Here is a 13,684-nt window from a genome sequence, read left to right as displayed (position 1 = left end):
AAAGCAAGTGTTTACAAATAAAGTTGCTCCACCATTTTCCTCCGTGCTGTCCAAACACTGTCAGAAGATTTAGACCCCACTGTATGCCGAAGAAAAATCATCCCTTTGTAAATTAGTGTGTGTGTATTGTGAGATTATTCTGTTATCATATGTTACCTTATATATGTAATCAAAGTAGTTGAATTATGATACTGCTGTAGATCATATTATACCCCTTAATATAGAGTGTGTGATCAGTATGTAGTTTTAGTTTGCATTATACTTCTGACTTAAAAAAGTGTGAAAATCATTAGATCTATTGGATTGACCTGTATTACTCGACACTGTTGAATGGGTTACATGGTTTCTTGACATTTCATACTGCTGAATCATGAAGAGAATGTTGTGTGCAGGAGACCTTCTGTCTAGAATAGAAGAGAAGACCACGTTCCATACCCCCACCTTTATAGAGAGCAGAAAGACAGGGAGCCGAGGTCATAACTTAGGCGCCGTGTGAGAGAAAGAATGTGAATGTTTAGGCTTTTACGACTAGGTGGGGGCCACTAGGGGCTATAAAAGGCTGAGTAACCCGTCACCATTTTGAGACTTGCGGTGACCCTCTGCAGGCAGGTCTCCCCATCATGATGGTTCTTATGCTCTTAAGTGTTGAATTATATGGAAATAAAATATTGTTGATTGAGCATTTATACACCGAGTATTGTCCTTCCTTCAGCCCAAAGATTAAAAGAATTGGGAGATTTTAACAGTATCTACCTGTTTAAACTTTTTTGTGAGTACAGAAAATTGGCATGCTACTATACTTGTGGGGACCAAACAGACACTTATGAGGACAAAGTCCCGTCCTCATGAGTTTGAAGGTATTTTTGAGAATCAGAATGTGGTTTTAGTGTCAGGGTTAGAGTTAGGTTATGGTTAGATTTAGGCTCAGGGTTACATTAGAGAATTAAAAGAGTGACAATTCAGAGCTCGGGCACTACATCATCATCCATCTTATATATTTGTGGAAATTTGCTGCCATCTCCTGGAGAAATACAGGCAATAAAAATCCGAGGAGCGTCGCAGAGTAAGATCCATAAATTTGATCCATCAAGAAACCCATTCTACTCTTAGGGCCAAGCATCAATTCAGGTGAAAGGGGAAAAAATAGGCAGGATTTGAAGTGTGCTATGACCAGCTGCTCTAAGCACTTTGTAATGATGGGGGTGCAGACTACTGGGCGGTAGTCATTGAGGCTTGATGGGTTGGAGTTTTTGGGTATCGGGACAATGGAGGTGGATTTGAAGCAGGCTGGTACCACAGCGTGGGCCAAGGACAGGTTGAATATGTCTGTCAGCACTCCTGCAAGCTCCCCAGAACACACTCTGAGAACACGCAGACCTGCATGTCTGGTTTAGTTGAAGCTGTTGGATTCCCTCACTCAAAACTAGCATAAAAGTTGTTGAGCTCGTTGAGGAAGGAGACATCAGAGGATGCAGGGAAGGGTTTGGTGGTCCTGTAGTCTGTAATGGTCTGGAGTCCTTGCCACATGCGTCGGAGGTTGGAGTTGGAGGTGTTCTTCTACCTTCTTTTTGTAATGGTGTTTGGCCTTTTTGATACCCCTCTTTAGCTTAGCCCTGGCTATATTGTAGGCCTGTGTATCTCCTGACCTGAAGGCGGAGTTGCGGTGCTTCAGGAGGAGATGAACATCCCGGTTCATCCAAGGCTTCTGGTTGGGGTACATGATCTGTTTATGGGTGGTGACACTGGCTGTAGTTTTGAAGATGTAATCCAGTTCAGATAAGGCGTACTGGTCCATATCTGTGTGAGTAAACGTATTCCAGTCTGTGTTTTTGAATCTGTCCTGGAGCAGATCGAATATGATAATGAAACATTCAAGTACTCAAACATTTATCTATTCATGTAAACAATAATTCAGCAATACTTATGGTAAGTAACCATTGACATTCAAAATACAATAAATCATAACCATTTTAAAACGACGTGCAAATAAGCAACAAAATACAAATGCAAGTTCAGTGTGCTTAATTTCTCCACACTATAGGCCTATTCGTGAGAGAGAACTGCACCAAAAGTTACCCTCTAGGTTACTTTAAACTCATAGTGAACGGACAAAAAAAAAAAAAAACTAGCTTTAGAGCGGCTAATGAACACGTTTCTCACCGTTGCTCTGTTTCACAAAGCCAAACATAGTGGTATCAGAACTGCTGTAGCTATCTGGATGAAGCATGAGTGGTTAGCCTGTGAGAGACCAAGCTAGCATTAGCATGACCACAACGGTAAGTCTGTAAAAGCTTTTTTCGATCCGAATAAGACTAGTCTTACTGATGTTACTTCTCTCCTTCATCCAGCCACTCTGAACTTCCAGCAGGTAAGTAAGCTGGCTTTTCTTTTTCCCAAAATCTGGGTTTTCATCACTTTTGTCTCTGCAGGACCACACACCTTCCTGGCGGCATGCCAAGATGGTGAAGGGAGTAGACGCTCTCTACCGACCTAATTACTATTTTTCACTAGCAGGGACCATTTCCTTGGTAACGATGGGCAATGAGGGATGAGGAAGTGTGATTAGTGCTGCGGTTTGGGGAAGGCCTTGAAGGGGACTGGCGACGACTCTCGGGCCGGGCAGATCCCCCTGTACTAACGAGAAATAAAGGGAGGAAAGGAAGAGGGGAGAGGACAGGAGAAGAGAGGGAAAAAAAAAGGGGGAGGGGGGCATGAAAATGAGAACAGCGGGTATTGGAGAAGGGGTTTTTTTATAGCCTGAGGCCAGAGGGGGCATGAAGGAGGAGTGGTCCCGCTCCTGAAATTCAGATGATATCTCCACTGAGAAACTCCCTATAAAACTTTCATCTTTCCATAAGCAGGTCCTCTTAGCGTGGGCCCTCATTTATAAACACAACGTTTCACAACACAAATACTTCATCTGGAACAACAGAGAAATTTTATTTAAAAATAAATCATTTTTCCTGGAACTTGGGTCCAAAATGGGATCCTATTGATGGCTCGGCTGGTTAATAAAGAGGGACAACTACTTACAACGAATTTCTTGCACTATATAATTTTCCAGTCAGTGTTCGGGAATTCTTATTGGTGCTTGGTACCCTCGGGTATTTAATGTGATATACAAAACACTGACAGCTCAATATCTACCTCAGTCACTCTCCCTGATCCAGGTGCTGGAACAGTGGGAAGAAAATAACTCAAAGAGAGAAGAGATTAATTTAATGCTATTTTTGAAAATATCAACTGGGATAAGGTGTGGCTTGCTCCTTTTAGATATTGTATCACCAACAAAATAAGAGAATTAGATTTAAAAATACTACATAGGAATGAGGTTTTTGATGAATGAGGTTTTTGCAAATGAAGATCCAAATAGTGCATATGATGCATTCCTATCAACTGGAATTTCACCATATGAAAAACATTGTCCTTTTTTGAAAATCACTAGAAAGCATCACAGATCAAATAAGCCATGGATCACAAAGTGGATAGAAGATGCATGTAAAAAGAAAAATAATCTATATAAGAGATTCATAAAACAGAGGACAAAAGATGCTGAAATAAAGTACAAGTTATATAAAAGTAGACTAGTAAATATTATAAGAACAAGTAAGAAAGAATATTACCACACATTATTGGAGCAAAGTAGAAGTAATACACAAGAAACATGAAGGTTATTAAATAGTATAATCAAAAAGGGTTCAAAAAATAAGAATTATCCAGACTATTTAAAAAAAGATAAAGATATTGTGCTTGATAAAACTAAAGACATTGCAAATGAATTTAATATTTTCTTTGTAGTTGTTGGCTTTAATTTATCAAAAGAAATTCCAGATTCAAGAAATAATAACGACCTAAATAAACATATTACTCAGAATTTGTCCTCCATGTTTATTGGTCCTGTGAGTCATAGAGAAATAATTAACATTGTGAAAACATTTATAAATAAAAAGTCCAGTGACTGTTTTGGTATTGACATGATATTAGCTAAAAGTATTATAGAATATATAGTGCAACCTTTCGCATACATTTGTAATCTGTCCTTTTCGAACTGGTATGTTTCCCTCACAAATGAAAACAGCAAAAGTTATTCCAATCCATAAAAACTGAGAGAGATGTCAATTTACCAATTACAGGCCAATATCACTACTCCCACAGTTCTCAAAAATTTTAGAAAAGTTATTTGTTAATAGATTTGATTAATATATTGAGAAGCATAATCTCCTAAGTGATAACCAATATGGCTTTAGAGTGAAAAGGTCCACTTCGATGGCAGTGATGGAACTTGTCGAAGGGATATCTAATGCAATAGATAATAAGGAATATACTGTTGGTGTTTTTATAGACTTTTATAGACTAGAAAGGAGTTTGATACAATTGATCATTCTATATTAATGAATAAACTAGAGAGATATGGTATAAGAGGGATAGCATACAAGTGGATGAAAAGTTACCTGGATGACAGATATCAATATGTTGAAATCAATAAAGTAAAATCTAATCAGTTGAACGTAACTTGTGGTGTTCCTCAGGGCTCTCTGCTGGGCCCTAAATTATTCATATTATATATATAAATGACATATGTAGTGTTTCCAAACTGTTAAAATGTGTATTGTTTGCTGATGATACCACTCTGTATGTCACGGTCCTGGGTCGGTTCGACCCAGCATTTTGAGTTCCTTAGGTTTTGGTTTATCTTTGCATTATAGATTGGTTCTTATTCTTTGGTGATACTGTTTTGATTATAATTATATCCTGATTCTTTAGCCGTCCGATGATGAAGATGATGATGATTATTATTTCTGGTTTAGGTTTTGTTATTTGTTCTCCTAGTGTTAAGTCCGTGCTCCCCCTGTTCTGTGTGATCCCTACCTGTGTATCCCCTCTGTGTAAAGCCCGCGTCTCTGAGTCGGTGTCTTCGCGTGTGTTTTGAGTTTCCTGTTTTATTGTGAAGATCTGTCTTATGCCAGTATGTTCAGTTTGCGTTTCCCCCTCCTCGTCTTGTCAATCACAATCAGCTGTGCCTCCCGCCTGTGTATAGTTTCCTCGTTCCCTTCTGTGTATTTATTGTGCGTGTTCACTTGTGTTAGTTGCTAGTCCGTCTGTGTTACTTCCATGCGTGTTCCTCCTAGAGTCATCCGTTCAGGTTCGTTCTGTTAGTCACTCCCAGTTTAGGTCACCTTTAGGTTTTGTTTTGCTCGCCATGTTTCTGTTTGTGCCACCGTTGTGTTAATAAAAGCTCGCTCACATCCAAGCCAGTGCCTGCGTCTGGATCCTGTCTCTCACTCACCACACGTCTGCCCCCGCAGCCGTGACAGTACGGACTAGCCACTATGGATCCAGCGACACTGGATTCTTCCGAGGAGCTCCGCGGTGATATAATTTACTCCGTGGAGAAACTGATCAACCTTTGGCTTACTTTTGAGGAGAGTGAACTGCGCCAAGCTATAGCTCACCGGCTACAGCGTCTGGTCTCCGGTCTCCCCTGGTTGCTCTCTTCACTTCACCCGCTCTTTCAGGATTTCATTGTGAACGAGCTCCATCTTCACCCAGCCGCTACTGACCGCCTGCTCAGCTCGACGGAGGATGTGCGACCCGCACCGCCGGATGTGGAGTTACCCGGCCCGTCGGAGCTGACTTCGAGCAGAAAGCGACGACTGCGCCGCCGGCGCGTCACCCCACAGCCGGATGTTGGGACTTCAGATATGTGGTGAGTGGAAAAGACGCTTTTTCTGTTTCCTCGGACTTAGCGACAGTTTATTCAGGGACCGTTTTCTATGCAGCCGATGAGGATAATGGTGTTTTCCCTGGCTCACCTGCTACTGTTGCCAATAAGACTGTATTTCCTGAGACCTTAGCTGCTTTAGAGACGGTTACTCTCTCCAGGGCCTCCCCAGAGGCTGGGTTACAGCCCTCAGCCCACTCTGGACCCCTGGAGGCTAAGAACCCAGCTAAGGACTGCACCTGGCTGTCGCTGCCTGAGCAGGATCAGTGCTCTGCCCAGCTGCAGTCTGCTCTGTGTTTGCCAGAGGCCCGTGCGCCTGCTGATTTTGTTTCGTCCCGGCCAGAGGCCCGTGCGCCTGCTGGTTTTGTTTCGTCCCGGCCAGAGGCCCGTGCGCCTGCTGGTTCTGTTCTGTCCCTGCCAGAGGTCTCTGCACCTGCTGGTTCTGTTCCGTCTCTGCCAGAGGTCCCCGCACCTGCTGGTTCTGTTCCGTCTCTGCCAGAGGTCTCCGCACCTGCTGGTTCTGTTCCGTCTCTGCCAGAGGTCCCCGCACCTGCTGGTTCTGTCCTGTGTGTGCCAGGGGCTCCAGCGCCCACTAGGGGGCCCGAGGAGCCCGTCCAGATTCCTGCCTCGTCAGCTGGAGGGCCCGAGGAGCCCGTCCAGCCTTCTGCCTCGTCAGCTGGAGGTTCAGGAGAACCTAGCCAGCTTCCTGCCTCGTCAGCTGGAGGGCCTGAGGAGCCCGTCCAGTCTTCTGCCTCGTCAGCTGGAGGGCCCGAGGAGCCCGTCCAGCCGCCAGCTGCAGCCTCATCATCCTCGCCAGCTGCAGCCTCATCATCCTCGCCAGCTGCAGCCTCCGAGTCTTCATCCTCGCCAGCTGCAGCCTCTTCATCCTCGCCAGCTGCAGCCTCCGAGTCTTCATCCTCGCCTGGTCCAGCTCCGGCTTCATCAGCGTCGCCTGCAGCAGCCTCCTCATCAGCTTCGTCAGCGTCGCCTGGTCCAGCTTCAGTGTTCTCAGTGTCGCCTGGTCCAGCTTCAGCGTCCTCAGCGTCGCCTGCAGCAGCCTCTGCTTCAGCTTCACCCGCTTCGCCTGGTCCGGCCTCCGCTTCAGCCTCGCTTGCAGCAGTCTTCTCATCAGCCTCCGCTTCAACTGCAGCATCTACATCACCGCCTGCAGCATCTACGTCACCGCCTGCAGCATCCACATCATCGCCTGCAACAGTCCCGCTGCCGTCAGGTTCCGTCTCTGTGTCTTCATCCACGCCTGGTCCAGCCTCTGCTTCGCCGTCGCCTGGTCCAGCCTCTGCTTCGGATTCGCCCGTCCAGCCCTCTGCTTCGGATTCGCCCGTCCAGCCCTCTGCCTCGTCTGCTGGGGCCCGAGGAGCCCGTCCAGCAACCTGCCTTGTCAGCCGGGGGGCCCGAGGAGCCCGTCCAGGCTCAGGCTTCGTCAGTGGGTGGGTCTGAGGAGCCCGTCCAGCACTATGCCTTGTCAGCTGGGGGTCTTGGAGGACCCAGCCAGCACATCCTCATGTCTACTGACGGTTCCGAGGGGACCGTTCAGCCACCACCTGCAACCTCCACATCGTCGCCTGCAGCGCCCGCATCCTCGCCTGCAGCTGCAGCATCCTCGCCTGCAGCACCCTCACCTGCAGCAGCACCCTCGCCTGCAGCAGCACCCTTGCCTGCAGCCGTCTTCTCATCAGCAGCTTCATCCATGCCGCCTGCAGCCGCCTCCTCGTCAGCTGCATCAGCGCCGCCTGCAGCAGCAGCAGCTCCATTCATGCCGCCTGCAGCAGCTTCAGCAGCTCCATTCACGCCGCCAGCAGCAGCTTCATCATCCACGCCTGGTCCTGCAGCAGCCTCGTCCGGTCCAGCCTCTGCCTCGGCCTCGTCCGGTGCTGCAGGGATCACGCCACCTTCAGGTCCCAAACTGCCGCCTCGACATCATCGGTCATTTGTCAGGCTGCTTGTTGGGCATCATCACCACCGTGGCCGGCCTCCGGACTTCCGTAGCCTCCCCCGCCTTCCGCGTGGACGACCACCTGAACGCCGCCACTGCCTTCCGCGTGGCCGGCCTCCGGGCTTGCGCGCGGTCGGCCCCCATAACTATTCCCACACCGCCGCCGTTGCCGTCCGCACGGCCGCCCCCGGCACTGTTTGTCCGTCGTCGCCGTTGCCGTTCACGCGGCCGGCCTCCGGACCTGCCCCACTGCCGCTGCCTTTCGCACGGTCAGCCTCCAGAACTGAACTGTTTTGGCCTCCTGCAGTATCGGCCTCCGGGTCGGCCCCCTGAACTGTTTCTGTATCTGTTTTCCTTGACCATCGGGGTTTTTGGACTCTGTCCCTCCGTCCTGGTCCCCCGCCGCCCGCCCTGGTCGGGTTGTTTTCTGTTTTGGTCGGTTTTTGTGTTTCTGTTGGGCTGTCTGGAGCCGGCCCTTGAGGGGGGGTACTGTCACGGTCCTGGGTCGGTTCGACCCAGCATTTTGAGTTCCTTAGGTTTTGGTTTATCTTTGCATTATGGATTGGTTCTTATTCTTTGGTGATACTGTTTTGATTATAATTATATCCTGATTCTTTAGCCGTCCGATGATGATGATGATGATGATTATTATTTCTGGTTTAGGTTTTGTTATTTGTTCTCCTAGTGTTAAGTCCGTGCTCCCCCTGTTCTGTGTGATCCCTACCTGTGTATCCCCTCTGTGTAAAGCCCGCGTCTCTGAGTCGGTGTCTTCGAGTTTGAGTTTCCTGTTTTATTGTGAAGATCTGTCTTATGCCAGTATGTTCAGTTTGCGTTTCCCCCTCCTCGTCTTGTCAATCACAATCAGCTGTGCCTCCCGCCTGTGTATAGTTTCCTCGTTCCCTTCTGTGTATTTATTGTGCGTGTTCACTTGTGTTAGTTGCTAGTCCGTCTGTGTTACTTCCATGCGTGTTCCTCCTAGAGTCATCCGTTCAGGTTCGTTCTGTTAGTCACTCCCAGTTTAGGTCACCTTTAGGTTTTGTTTTGCTCGCCATGTTTCTGTTTGTGCCACCGTTGTGTTAATAAAAGCTCGCTCACATCCAAGCCAGTGCCTGCGTCTGGATCCTGTCTCTCACTCACCACACGTCTGCCCCCGCAGCCGTGACACTGTATTGCTCAGGTAAAAACCTAGAACAACTTCTGACTACCGTGGAAAAGGAGTTAAATATATTAAAAAACTGGTTTGATATAAATAAGTTATCGTTAAATATAAACAAAACTAAATGTATTACTTTTGGCACAAGACAAATGAAAAACTGTATCTAAAATCAGGGTTAATGGAATTGAAATTGAAAGAGTGTACGAAAATAGATTTCTTGGAGTGATAATTATTGATAAGCTGAGCTGGAAGTCTCATATAAACCACGTGAAAACAAAAATGTCAAAAACCATTGCTATTCTCTACAAAACAAAGTACGTCCTGAACAAGAAATCATTATACACACTTTATCATACTCTGTTGCTTCCATATATGACTTATTGTCTAGAGATATGGGTAATGCATATAAAACAAATACTCTTCCTATTTTCAAGTTACAAAAAAGAGCTATAAGAATTATAAATCAATCAAACTATATATCTGTGAAGGTTCTCAGTCATCCAGGTCATCGTAGTCTAAGGAGCTTGGAAAGAAAAGCGTCTTGACTTCTTTAAGTTGCTTGAAGACGTTTCACTTCTCATTCGAGAAGCTTCTTCAGTTCTAAGGGTCAAATGTTGGAGAGTCTCAGATTTAAGCTCTGTGGGAGTAACCCACCGAGAGGGACAATGGACCCCATAATGATGCTCTACCTAATCGCCTGAGCCAAGGTGTGAAAACTGGTGTAGGTCACAATCAGCCAGGGTTTCGGGTGAGCTCATTGTGAAACCTAGCCCCACCCTATCATGTGATTTCCTGAGGTCAGATGGCCCAGGGTGTGAGTGGGCAGTAAGGCGTCTGGGAAGGGATCTCAACACTGGATTACAGATGGCAGACAGTTGGTGCCGTAAACCACCGCCTCTGTTCAAAGATGGTCGCTCACAGTGGACATAGATGGCTTCTTTTGAAAGAGGAGTACAAGAAGTAAAAAATAAATCAGACATTACAACCAGTTACTCAGTACTTGAGTAGTCTTTTCACCAACTACTTTTTTACTCTGACTTGAGTAATTTTTTGGACGACTACTTTTCACTTTTACTTGAATAATAATATTTTAAAGTAATGCTACTCTTACTTGAGTACAATTTTTGGATACTTGACCCACCTCTGCTAGGGACACACCAAAAAGTTGCTCGGCATGGGTGCTGTAACATAAGACTGGCATCCAACTAACCACAGCTAAAAAGAAATTTAGATGAAACTTACCAGGAGTCTGGGACACATTTCATCAAGTTTAGATGAGTTGAGTTCTTTCATGCTGAAAGGTCTGTCTGTATCTGCTCACACTGAAGTCACCACATTTTAAAGCTGTTCTTTTGTACTGCTTTTAAGCGAAAAATGCTTTGTATGTGAGGCCACGGGTGTTCATTCTCTTCAGTTCTAGCAGAGACAGTTGCCTCTGCCATGTTTTCATGTGTTTCTTCTTTCTTGGGCCACTCTGCCCGCCATAGTATATAACTGGTCATGTGACTGCATAGCTACATCTGATAGGTGAAAGAGTTACAGGAAACTCCACTGGCGGCATGATCCATTATTAGTAGTATTATCTAATTTGTGAAATATATATATATATTTTAAAGTAACTAGTCAAATGTTGCCAAATATAGCGGAGTAAAAGTAAAGTTTCTTCTTAACAAATGTACTCAAGTAATAGTAAAAAGTATGGTGCAATAAAGGTACTTTTAGAAGTACTTGAAAAAAAACTGAATAAATGTAACAGAGTAAATGTAACTTGTTACTGTCCACCTCTGGAAGCTACAATATGTTAAACATAAGAACACCACTGTCAAAGCTCCTTCAAATGTCCTTATCTACTCTACAGCAAGTCAAAGCCAGCAAAAAAAGACAAAGACATAATCATGTAATAGGTATGTATACATGACATGTGGTTAGATTAGCAATATACAAATATGCTAATTGAGCCTTTAGAACACAAACCTACCAAAATGTTACTAAAATATGGTTCTATACTCTTAAAGTCAACAAGTACTCACAGACAATGCTTTCGAAGGCATAAACAAGAAAAAGGATCGCAGCAGATGATGTTTCAAAGGATCCTATCTACCTGCGTCACGTAGGAACGGGCAGGACGGAAATGAGCGGCTGTGAAATTGGACAGCCTTTTAGCCTTCGTTCAAGTCCGCGCTTACTTCTGTGTTTTTCCAGTTGCTAGCGCCACAGCGTGAAAACTTTAAAATGGACCCAGAAATGTCGCTCCGTTTTTTTTACATTTTTAATTCTCGAGAAGCTAGAAAATATGTATCATTGTCACCGGTATGTTTTGTACTTTAGGCTCATCAGAGACAATCATATCCAGGTAAAATAATTTTCTTTAATCTACACACATTTAGGAATTACTTAGCTAGTTTCATGGATAATTTCAGTGACTGAATTATTGCCAGTCATTCGTACATATTTACTGTATTATATAAAATATATAGACTAAATCTCTTTGAAACTTATGGAATCTAATCTTTTGGTTTCTTTTTTTACATACAAGTATTATACTAATAATATAGCATCCACCATCTCCTGCTTGCATATTTCTGAAAACATCTTAGTGGTGTGGCAGCCGTCGATTATGTATATGCATATATATATATATATATATATATATATATATATATATATATGTGTGTGTGTGTGTGTGTGTGTGTATATATATATATATATATATATATATATATAAGGGGTGCAACAATACACAAAATTCATGGTTCGGTTCGGTTCAATACTTTGGTGTCACGGTTCATGCCTTTTTTAATTTGTAATTTATTAAGATTATAAATATTTCTTTTAACTCAAAAATACAGTTTTTAAATTAAATGTTGCTGAAACAACAAAATAATAAAAGAATAAAAGAGTTTGGAAACAAGTTTATTACAGAGAAATGTCCTTTTCCAAAATAAAAGCTATGCTATACCCTTCTTCTGGGGTAAATTCTCAGGAGCATATTGAACATATCAGGTCCCCATAAAATGAACCACTCTCTGATGGACCTCACCTCACACTCATCTTCTGGAGTGCTAGCACTTAGCTACATATACAACAAAAACAACTTAAATAAAAAACATGTATTGCACAGAAATGCCTTCCTAAATATATTTTTAAACATTTGAAATGTTCTAAAAACAAGGTATCAACCACATACAGTTCTGCATTGTTTGGGAATCCCTGACTGTATTTTCTATTCTTGGCAGAATATAAAACAAACACACCCAATTCCTGACATGAAAATTTTTTTAGAACCATGTTCTATGGTGTACAGAAAACACATGAAAACTTAAATCTGGTAAAGCTATACTTCACATATTTTCTGTTGTGCAGACTTGGCACCGTGTAAAAAAAACAAAAAAAAAAAACACCATGTAAAAATAAAAAATAAATAAAATAAATACAAATAAAAGCTATTCTATACCCTTCTTCTGGGGTATATTCTCAGCAGCGTATATAACAAATCAGGTACCCATAAAATAAATCACTCTTCAATGGACCTCCCCTAACACTCATCTTCTGGAGTGCTAGCACTTAGCTGCATATGCAGCATAAACAACTTAAATAAAAGGTCCACTTAAATACAAACCAAAACATAGTTTACTCAATTTCCATGTTCTTCTTCAGAAAAATTAGGATGTCCACATGTTCTGCTGACAGTACAGATCTGCTTGCTGTGACAATGTCACCTGCTGTGGAAAACACCCTCTCACTTGGGACAGAGGTTCCAGGTACAACCAAATAACACTGTGCCAACTTGGAAAGATGAGGGTACAAGCTGTGATGTTCCTTCCACCATCTCAGTGGGTTATCATCTGTGGGAATGCAGTCTGCTAACCTGTACAAGTTAATTTCCTCCTCTGCCACTTCGGCTGCAGACCTGGTCCTTGGCTCCTGTGCCATGAACAGTTCTCCAAACCACTCCTTCATGGCCGACTTTTTCTCTGGTGGAGATGCTGATGGTGAATCTGAAGAGTTTGCTGCTTGAGTCTCTGCGGAGGTCGCAGTTTCTGTGGTGCCTGTGGCTTGGTCCTGAGGAAATATAAACAACCAAACTGTTAACTGTATTTGTTTAAATAATATTTATAAATCAAGCAGTAGCAAAATAAAATTTCAAAAATGAAAAAAAGAATACCTACTTGTTCAATGCTCAGGGCAAGTTCTGTGGTGAGTGCTCCATAGACTCTCAGCTGAGTGACATCATCCAAGTGTCGCAGGGACTTGAATCGAGGATCTAAAGCTGTGCACTTGTTTAGGTAATTCTGAAGGGCAGGATCAGCGTATCTCTGCTCCAGGTCCTCCCTGATGTTTTTTTTTACATCTCTCACTGCTTGGCTGTCATCATCAGACTGCGCCATAGAGTTCAGGATGTTCATTTTAAGTGGCAGGATCATGGATGCTGTTGGAGATGACGCTTCACACATCATGACTGTCACAGTTTTTAGGGTTTTCATGACTGTCACAAGATTTTCAGCCAGTGCATGTTCTTCCTGAGTTAGATTCTGAATGTTCTTCATACTCTTCTTCACAGTATTGTCAGCCATAGCAGCATACACTGCAGCTTGCTGTTCAAGGTATCTTTCCATCATATCATGAGAGGAGTTCCACCTAGTTGGAACATCTTGAATCAGTTTTTTTTCACTAAGCTGCAGCAGTTGCTGTTTTTTCTTAAACACATTGCATCCTGTTGTGCTTCTGTGAAAGAAGGAGACAATTCTTCTCATCTTTGCCAGGAGATGGGAAACCTTCTGCACTGCCATTCCTTTCTGAGCAGCTATATTAATAGTATGTGCAAAACATCCGATATGTGGCCCCAGTCCAG

This window comes from Oreochromis niloticus, linkage group LG3 (genome assembly GCF_001858045.2).
Source record: "Oreochromis niloticus isolate F11D_XX linkage group LG3, O_niloticus_UMD_NMBU, whole genome shotgun sequence".
NCBI lineage: Eukaryota > Metazoa > Chordata > Actinopteri > Cichliformes > Cichlidae > Oreochromis > Oreochromis niloticus.
The sequence above is the reverse complement of the archived record's forward strand: the minus strand, read 5'-3'. Positions refer to the sequence as shown.